The 10830-nt window shown below is 34.9% G+C and overlaps 1 protein-coding gene across 1 annotated transcript in view; it reads right to left on the reverse strand.

Moving 5' to 3' along the window:
* ARSK (arylsulfatase family, member K) overlaps window positions 1–10830 on the reverse strand; it is a 47751-nt gene that overhangs the window by 22672 nt on the left and 14249 nt on the right. The gene's annotated exons all lie outside the window — the stretch shown is intronic.

The raw sequence follows: 10830 nt of genomic DNA on the forward strand, positions 1-10830 counted from the left end.
TTCTTTACTAAATTTTCTAACATTTTTATTTTTTCGCTTAGAAGATATTATTCCTAACCAAAGCTACTATAATTTCCTTTTATCACTGAATATTTATAGTTTTAAAAATATACCTACCATGTATACTTCATGTGTTGCTGAAGTTTCAGGTTTAAAATTGTTTCCAGCTCTATCTTTTCTTATTAAAAGAACAATTTTAACTATAATCTGAGCTATCTAAGCTAAAAGTGATATAAATTTCATATCCATTATAAACCAGAGATATTTTCTTTATTACTGATTTACAAGTTAAATGATTCAATTAATTCACTTTCTCAAACAAAAAATTAATTCACTTTCTCTCAATCTTTATTTTTTCTGACTGCTTGATTTTTCTCAATCAAGCTCTAAGCATATGTAGCTGACATAATTGGTTGGATAGCAGTCCTAGGCATTTCTAGAAAGTTTGCTTTTTAAGTTTCTGTTGAGATAAGTATCTCTGAAGCGCTCTATCAACAGAGAAAAGTGTTTTAAAAATCCAGATACCAACTCATAAACAAAAAATATTTTATACTAAAACATAATACTGCTCTTAAAAGAAATTGCAATCCATATAAAATGACTAACAACCCATACATAAGTTAAAATAGAAAAATTTTATACCCTGCCTTTTGAATGCAGGTAAATAAATTTAAATAGCTACAATAAAAATTCATTTTTCTTTTAGATATTCAATATATTTTGATAAAAACAATAAAAACCATAATTTCAGCAGAATTATATCTAACAGATCCTAATTAATTCTAACAGATGGGAAACCCTAAAATAGGAAGTTTTGTATTCATCACACTATCAAAACAATCTGACATTGGTGTCTCATCTTTTGCTTAAATCACAGCTAAACTCTTACTATATGTGACGATTACTATTGTTGCAGAGGTGGAATTTTAGGGGTTTATAACACCAGCAGTATGTGTGGTAGAACTCAGATTCTGAGAGAAGGAATAGGACACTGAGATTTATATAGTGTGTTTAGGAACCAAAGTACTTTCTTTTCAGTCAAAGAGTATTACATGAGAAAATATGGCTGAGAACCTATTACAACAAGCAAGCTTTTAATACAACCTAACTAGTTGCCACTCTTTGGATTAACTCAGGTTAGACTATTGTCCTGACTATGCTAACTGACCTAACCACTGGACTTCACGATGTAGTCTAGACCATGAGCGAGCCTAGGCTATGTCAAGGAAAGATTTTCAAGCCTTGAAAGACGGCTATATTGAACCCAGTTTGCTGCATCTTTTGCTACAACAGTGATTAAGTGTGACATCATTTAACCTTTCTGGTAATAAATTTATGCCCTCTCCCTATTTTTTTTTTAACTGTGCTCCTGAGATTCTTTTAACCAAGGTCCCCTTAAGCGTAAAATGCCTCAAATCAAATTAATTTTGGCCTACTCTAATCATTATGGCCAGATTTCAAACTTGGCTTTATAACTAAACAATATGCAATTGTCCTCTAACTAAATAATATGTGATTTCTCTATTATCTTAGTGGTATCCTCCCTTGTCTTTTCCTAAGTATGGCTTTAGCGTGATTCCCATAACTACTGGTACTTAAGTAGAGTTATAACAAGTGATTTCAAGCACTGCTAAGGCAGCAGAGACAAGATTATGGTTAAAGGTAAAAGGTATTTTTACCTTTCTCAAATTTTTTCACTTCTTTGATTAGTTGACCCATGTTCACTGTGCCTAAAGTGTAAAATAACAATTTATTTCTTTACAACTTAGTGAGGAAGAACATGAGTATAAAGTGATGTATTTAGTAGATGAATATACTACAGTACTTTAAAATCATTTAGCACTCTTTAATGTATTCAAAAATATTAATAATTATAATTAATGACTCTCCATTCTACTTTCACTACTCCCTGGGCCAGCCCAACCTTCCTGGGCCATCATGAAGCACAATACGAGCAGTAGATGCAGCCTAAGCAGTAGGCTGCCACAGGAGCGGCAATTCTTAGTCCAGAAAGTCTCTCTTTCCGGTCCAAGGTAGCTTCCAGTCCGTGAGTCCGACGAGTAAAATATGGAATGAGAATATGAATATGCAACTTCATAATCTATTACAATTACAATAATAAGATAACTCTTTTGACATTATAATTCTCTCTACTAACCAGTGTATCCAGACCCTTCTTATAAGAGTGATGGTCTCTTAATCAGGCTAAACCATTGCACCTGGAAATCATATCGTTCGATCATATTCTCAGAGCTACTTCTTTGTCTCATTGTTCTAAGTGTTCTCCCCTGCCACCAGTAATTGCTATAACTTCTTCCAAATATAAGCTTTCTAATTACTTAACCACTGGGAGTATTTTGAACCAATTTTTTACCATTCCATTTCTATGTATTTTGTCCAGAATACCAAGACTATGGTTTCAATCAGGACAATTGAAAAGGGCTTGAATCAATGAGAAGGATCCAAAACTACCTGTGGCTCAGATATTTTATGATTCAGTGGCTGTTCTCAATATAAATTTACCCTGCTGCTTCCAATAGGCACAGCTATACAATGCATAGTTTCCTCTATGCCAGCATCTCTCAAAGTATAGTACAGGGATCCCTGAGGATTCCCAAGACACTCTCAGCGAGCCCATGAGGTCAAAACTATTGTCATAACAGCAAGATGATATTTACCTTTTTCATTCTCATTCTCTCATTACATACAGTATGCAGTGAAAGAGACCACTCTGATCTATCCTGAGGTAGGAGCCCAGATGTGAAGTATATCTATCTCAAGGAAGATTGTCTTCTATAAACTTGGAGAGGCTTCAATGTTTCCTTATATCATGCCCCTCTTGAGTGGCCCAATGTCTACTTCAACTCTTTATAGAAATGTAAGAGGGGCTTTTCTTCTCAAAGGGATACAAATAATAATCATGCATTGCTGATAAAGACAGTCACAATTTGTTACACCTTGTCCTACTTCCACCAGAGGTCCAGTTCTTTATATCCTTGCTACTCCAAGTGTGGTCCATGGACCAGCAACATCAGCAGCTCCTGGGAGCTCCCATAATTCCCACATGTTGTGGGAGGGACCTGGTGGGACTCATCATAATTGAATCATGGGGGCAGTTCCCCCCATACTGTTCTCATGGCAGTGAATAAGTCTCCCAAGATCCGATGGTTTTATAAAGGGTTTCCGCTTTCACTTGATTTTTCATTCTCTCTTGCCTGCTGCCATGTAAGACATGCCTTTCACCTTCCACCATGACTGCGAGGCCTCCCAAGCCACATGGAACTGTGAGTCCATTAAACCTCTTTTTCTTTATAAACTACCCAGTCTTGGGTATGTCTTTATCGGCAGCATGAGAACAGACTAATAAACCATCCTAGACTCACTGAATCACAAAGGGCATCTAAGAAGATGCCCAAGTCATTTGTATGTATATTAAGGTTTGAGATGCACAGCTTAAGAATTTTTTTCTGCAAAAATCCTCAAATTTTAATCAAAATTCAATCAAAATGGAAGATAATTAAAATGGAGCTTCCACAGTAGCCTATAAATAGGAGAATTATTCTACCTTGGTTCAATTCCAGAAAACAGTTGATAGCCAAATATACTATCCAACAATCAGCAGTTTAATTATTTTTAACAACAAAAAACTCCTCACTAATACAAATGAAAAACAAAACTACTTAACACATTACCAACTAATTATTACATAAATTTGTATATTTGGCATTACTGTGTGGGTTTTCTGTGGCAGTGTGCTAAATTCTACTGCTAAAATATTGGATACAATCAGTTTACAAGTAGTACAGGATTAGTTTACATAGTAACAATTATATCTGAAAAAATATACCTTAAAATTGATGATGAGAATATGACAGTTTTCTTTCCACATGAAGTAGGAGCCTAAACATAAACCTTCAGCTTCCTAAGAGTCTACTGAAGATGATTAACTATCTCAGACTTAGACTTCTGTGATCTCTCTCTTTTTCTCATTGTTGATGAGATTGTAGCAGCTAATTTGTTTCTGGTAAATCTCACAATAAAAAATTAGAAAAACGATGATTCTGAAAAATTCCCTTGCAAATTTCTGTATTGACCTAATAAATTCTGTAGGAGAAAAAGGAATCTATATTCATTCCCATTAAATGCTCTTTTCTGGACTTGGTGTGGGGGCTCACACCTGTAATCCCAGGGCTTTGGGTGGCCGAGGTAGGAGGACTGTTTGAGCCCAGGAGTTTGAGACCAGCCAGGGCAACATAGTGACACCTTGTCTCTACCAAAAAAGAAAAAAAAGAATTTTAGCTGGGCATGTTGGTATGTGCCTGTGGTCCTAGCTACTTGGGAGGCTGACTGGGGAGGATCACTTACGGTCAGGAGTTTGAGGCTGCAGTGAGCTATGATCCTGCCACTTTACTCCAGCCTAGGTGACAAAGTGAGATCTCATCTCTTAAAAAACAAAACAAAACAAAACAAAACTCTTCTCTCAAATTTGAGAGAAACACACATACAATTTTTAAAAGGATTTATAAGGCTGTCATCCATCTTCTTTCCATATGATCACTCACAAAAGTAATCTGTTTTAGTTGAACGAATAACACCTACCCTGGCAAATTCAGGTTGGGACATCATTTTTAAATACACATTATTTAAATGCTCAAAATATGCATGCTTTCACATTTATTAGTTTTATTAATTCCAACCATTTCATTTTTTGGTAAAATTACAATAGCTGGTGCCCCTTAATCTTTTCTTACTCATGGGTTTCTTTGTAAATATGATTAAAATCACAGATTTTTCTCTATTAAACAGTAACATTAATTACATCACAAATTATATTGGTTATGTAATAATAATAATAGTAAATATATTTCAAAGAAAAGTTTTCTTTGCAAGTGTGTGTGTGGAGGTGAGTATTCAGGGATTTTATCTTATGAAATCTCATCTAGCCATTTTCTGGTCCGCTCGTGAATTCATCATTGTGGAAGCACTAATATTTACAACTTTGAATTCCTAGATGACTATAGCCCTTGACAGGGTATACATGTTTAATGTAGCCTGAGCTTAAACAAAGGCAGCCTTTTTGATTCAATTAAAGAAATAATGAATACGTATTACATGCAAGACATTGATCTAGGCAGGTGTTTAATGAGACTTGCTAAGCTAACAAATTGGTATTTCCACCTCATATCCACTCAGACATAAAACCCTCCTACTATTGTACTTTTAAAAATAAATGCCAAAGGCTATTTTATGGAAAAAACAACTGTAATAAAATACTTCAGCTATGAATCTAAAAATGGTTTAGGTCACATTCACCATTTTATATCCAAAAGGAGATGATTTTTCTTATGCTTTTACAGTAATTAACATATCAATTTGACTATAACATTTACAATTTTTGTAAACCTTTGTTTTTTAATATTATACAGAAAATGTAACCCAGACAAAATGTCATCAAATCTGAAAAAATAAAGCAGGTGGGTTATTCCCAGATTATCTGTTGTTAATAGAACTTACTAAGCAGTCATTACAGTGGACACATCACCATATCCACAGTTCTTGCTGAAGGAGTGACCTAGTTGGCCACATTATGTAGGATTTATCTCCCTTTCTAGCCTGTCAACTGGCCAGGTGTGGGCACCTAACCTAAACACTAGCACTTAACGTGGCCAGCACTTAACTTATGATGGAGCCTTGCATGAAATATAAGTTAGGACTATCATCCCTATTTATAGAATTTAAATTTAGAAAGAAAATAATCCAGAAACTGGAGGTTTTTAAGATGCAGCTACAAGGTAGAGACAGTCACAAAGGAGACAGAACTTGAGCCAAAAAGAGTGTGGCAGGTCAAAGTTGGGTTTGGAAGTGATACAGCTGAGAAGACCCAGAGTCTGGGTACTTTTTAATATTTCCAGTACAGGCAGGGTTTCACCATGTTGGCTAGGCTGGTCTCGAACTCCTGAGCTCAAGTGACCTGCCCGCCTTGGCCTCCCAAAGTGCTGGGGTTAAAGGCATGAGTTACAGCGCCTGGTCCTAATCCAAAAAACTTAATGAAAATAATCACCATATTGAGAGTACTAAGTGAAAATCTCAGTCAATTTTTAAGTCTCAGAATAGATGACATGAAAAATATACACTTGGCTGGGCACAATGGCTCATGCCAGTAATCCCAGCAATTTGGGAGCCTGAGGCGGGCAGATCACGAGGTCAGGAGATCGAGACCATCCTGGCCAACATGGTGAAACCCCATCTCTACTAAAATACAAAAAATTAGCCAGGTGTGGGGGTGCGCAGCTGTATTCCCAGCTACTCAGGAGGCTGAGGCAGGAGAATCATTTGAACCCGGGAGGTGGAGGGTGCATACACTTATGCGACACATCATATCAACAGAATGAAGGACAAAAACCATATGATCATTTCAACTGATGCTGAAAAAGCTTTCAATAAAATTCAACATCCCTTTATGATTACCCCCCCACCACAAAAAATACTGGGTACAGAAGGAACATACCTCAACATAAAGACACATACAACAGACCCACAGCTAGTATCATGCTGAATAAGGAAAAACTGAAAGCCCTTCCTCTAAGATCTGGAACACAACGAGAATGCCCACTGTCACCACTGTTATTCAACATAGTACTGGAAGTCCTAGCTAATCAGATAAGAGAAAGAAATAAAGGGCATCCAAACTGAAAAGGAAGGAGTCAAATTATTCTTGTTTGCAGATGATGTAAACTTTCATTTAGAAAAACATAAAGACTCCACCAAAAAACTATTAGAGATGATAAGTTCAGTAAAGTTGCGGGACACAAAATCAACAAACAAAGATCAGTTGCATTTCTATATGTCAACAGCAAACAATCTGAAAAAGAGATGAAGAAAGTAATCCCATCCCATGAAGTAATCCTTCAGAAATGAAGAAAGTAACAGGGACAAAAGTATACTTAGGAATTAACTAAAGAAGTAAAAGATCTCTACAATGAACACTATAAAACACTGATGAAAGCAATTGAGAGGACACAAAAAACTGAAAAGATATTCCATGTTCATGGACTGGAAGAATCAATATTGTTAAAATGTCCATACTACTGAAAGCAATTTACAGATTCAATGCAATCTATATCAAAATACCAATAACATTCTTCATAGAAATAGAAAAAACAATCCTAAAATGTATATGGAACCAAAACAAACAAACAACAACAACAACAAAAAACAACTCAAAGTAGCCCAAGCTATCCTGAGCAAAAAGAACAAAATTGGAGGAATCATATTACCTGCCTTCAAATTATACTACAGAGCTTTAGTAACCAAAATAGCATGGCACTGGCATAAAAACAGACACGTAAGACCAATGGAACAGAACATAGAACCCAGAAACAGCTCCATACACCTACAGTGAACTCATTTTTGACAAAGGTGCCAAGAACATACATTGGGGAAAGGGCAGTGTCTTCAATAAATGGTGCTAGGAAAACTGGATATCCATGGTCAGAAAAATGAAACTAGATCTCTCTCTTAACACATTAAAAATCAAATCAAAATGAATTAAATACTTAAATCTGAGACCTCATACTATAAAACTATTAAAATAAAGCATTGGGGAAACTCTCTAGGATACTGGACTAGACAAATATTTCTTGAGTAATACCCCACAAACACAGACAACTAAAATAAAAATAGACAAATGGGATCACATTAAGTTAAAAAGCTTCTGCACAACAAGGGAAACAAAAAAAAGTGAAGACACAACCCACATATGGGAGAAAACATTTGAAAACTATCCATCTGACAAGATATTTATAACCAGGATATATAAGGAACTCGAACAACTTAACAGGAAAGAAATCTAATAATCTGATTAAATAATGGGAAAAAGATCTCAACAGACAGTTCTTAAAAGAAGACATACAAATGGCAAACAGGTATATGAAAAGATACTCAGCAACAATGATCATTAGAGAAATACAAATCAAAACTATAATGAGATATCATCTCAGCTAAAATGGCTTTTATCTAAAAGTCAGGCAATAACAAATGCTGGCGAGGATATGGAGCAAAGGGAACCCTCGTATACTGTTGGTGGGAATGTAAATTAGTACAACCACCATGACAAACAGTTTGGAGGTTCCTCAAAATACTAAAAATAGAGTTGCCATAAGATCCAGCAATCTCACTAGGTATACACCCAAAAGAAAGAAAATCTGGATATCAAAGAGATATCTGCACTTCCATGTTGATTACAGTACTAGTCACAATAAGCCAAGATTTGGAAGCAACCAAAGTGTCCATTAACAGACAAATGGATAAAGAAAATATGGTACTTATACACAATGGAGTACTATTCAGCTATAAAAAAGAATAAGATCCAGTCATTTGCAACAACATGGAGGGCACTGGAGGTCATTATGTTAAGTGAAATAAGCCAGGCACAGAAAGGCAAACTTCACATGTTCTCACTTATTTGTGGGAGCTGAAAATTAAACAATCGAAGCAGAATGATGGTTTACCAAAGGCTGGGCAGAATAGTTGGGGTGGGGGCAGTGGGAATGATTAATGGGCACACAAAATAAATGGAAAGGATAAGATCTAATATTTGACAATAAAACAGGGTGAGCATAGTCAATAATTCAATTGTACATTTAAAAATGACTAAAAGAGTATAATTGGATTGTTTATAACCCAAAGGTCAAATGCTTCAAGGGGACGGATACTCCATTTACCTTGATGTTTTCATCATGCATTATATGCCTGTATCAAAATATCTCCTGTACTCCCTAAGTCTATATACTTACTATGCACATACAACAATGAAAAACATTGCTTATTTTGAAAAATATTAACCTGCATGAGCAGACAACATACATAATTACAACGGTAAGATGAAATGATAGGGAATTTGATTTTAGATTTTCAACAGGATAGAAGCTAGGAAAAACAACACAGCAGCTTGTTTAATTTCTCTTCTGATAGCATTAGAACGTACGTTCCATGACACTGGAGAATTGTGTGTTGTGATTGCTACTGTATTTGCGTCATCTAAAAATAATGTCTGGCACATAGTAGCTGGCTCAAAAATATTAGCTTAGTGGATACTACAAATACCTGATTTTACTTTTGTAACTTAAATAAGGGTCATCTTCTAGTCTTAGTACTTTAAGGAATTCTACTTAATATTAAATTTTTTATTATACTGATGTTAGAAATTTAGTTTTTAAAATATTCTATATAAAATCAATTACCTCCTAATTCTATACACTTTCTATAAACAATTCTATACATTTTCTTTTTGTTAATTCTAAAAACTAAATTGATGTACTAGTGTCAAGTGGATTTGATCCCTTAGAAAGTGAAGGAATAAACAATATTTAAAATGTAGGCAATTATTTTAAGTGTGACATTCCTAAGACCAGGCTGGCAAGCATAAAATATCTAGTTTTAGACATGTTTTCTCAATCTCTATACTAAAGACATTTTGGACTTGATCATTCTTTTTGAGGGAAGGGGCTGTTTTGTGCATTATAGACTGCTGAGCAGCAACCTTGGCCTCTACCCACCAGATACCAGCAAAATAACCCTGGTGTTATCAACCAAAAATGTCTCCAGACATTGTCAAATGTCTTCTTGGCAGCCAAGAGGTGGAGGTGGGGATATATTGGGTGAGGGGAGGGGTGACTGCCCTCAGTTGAAAACCACTACTTTAGATATTGGGAATATATAGGCAACAAAATTTAACTGAAAGCAAAAATAACCAAAATATCCTATGAATTAAATAAAAATGTTTTCTTTCAATTGATAAGAAGACAGCAAATTTGAACTTAAACCTATTACAACTCAATACATACAATGTGAAGGGACAGATGAGTATCAGAAATTTAGAAACCACTTAACTGTACTCCATTGGAGTTACAGAATTGCAGAGTAGAAGAACTTTAAAGGTCACCTAGTGAAAGCTCATTTGACTAAACTGGGATTCTAAGCAGATAAATTACTTGCTGAAGGACTTATCATCAGTAAATGGCATTTTTATGAGTAATACTACCGGTATCTCTTTAACAACTGTACAGATGAAACAACCGTGCAGCCCATAGAGATCCTAGTATGGTGTGGTGTGTCATATATAATAAGGGACACTTACTTAAATTAGTGTTCCTAAATTGGTACAAGAAGGAAGCATCACTGATGCCTAAAAAAGACAGACAGAAGTATTATAATAATAAAGAAACCTGTAATTCTGGCTGAAAATATAAGCAGGTTCAAAAATGGCCAATTTCAGTAATAAAGAGTTATAATAACTTGCATTTTGATTTTGAAAGTCAATCTCTCAACAAGACTGAATGCCCCATTTATGAAATTTGATATTGTGAGACCATGTTTTGTTCTGAGACCTATTTTTAAGCTTACACTGAAAAATAATGTGCTATAATTCATATAACCTTCAGACATGCTATTAATAGCAACCTTGACTTACTTCTCAGCCAAATGTCTGTGTGCGTATATACAGTGCTCATAAAAATACTCCTGGTGGCTTATTTCAATTTCCTAAACTCTGATGAGAGTATGAGTAAATGAAAATAAGCTTTAAGAAAGTATTGCACTGAAAACCATCTTTGACACCAAATATCAACATCTAAGTGGTTTTTTTCCTCTACTAATTTTAGAAATCCACACGACAAAGAAAGAACTTCTAAATATTAGTATTTTAAAAATTAAAAAAACTTAAAAACAGGATATCCTCTATTGTAGATATGTAAAAAATACTAATAATGAATAAGTGATATGATCCTGCATTACACAGAATATCAATGTTTATCAAATAATAAACTGTAC

The sequence above is a fragment of the Mandrillus leucophaeus genome, unplaced genomic scaffold (assembly GCF_000951045.1).
Source record: "Mandrillus leucophaeus isolate KB7577 unplaced genomic scaffold, Mleu.le_1.0 Scaffold353, whole genome shotgun sequence".
NCBI classification, from domain to species: domain Eukaryota; kingdom Metazoa; phylum Chordata; class Mammalia; order Primates; family Cercopithecidae; genus Mandrillus; species Mandrillus leucophaeus.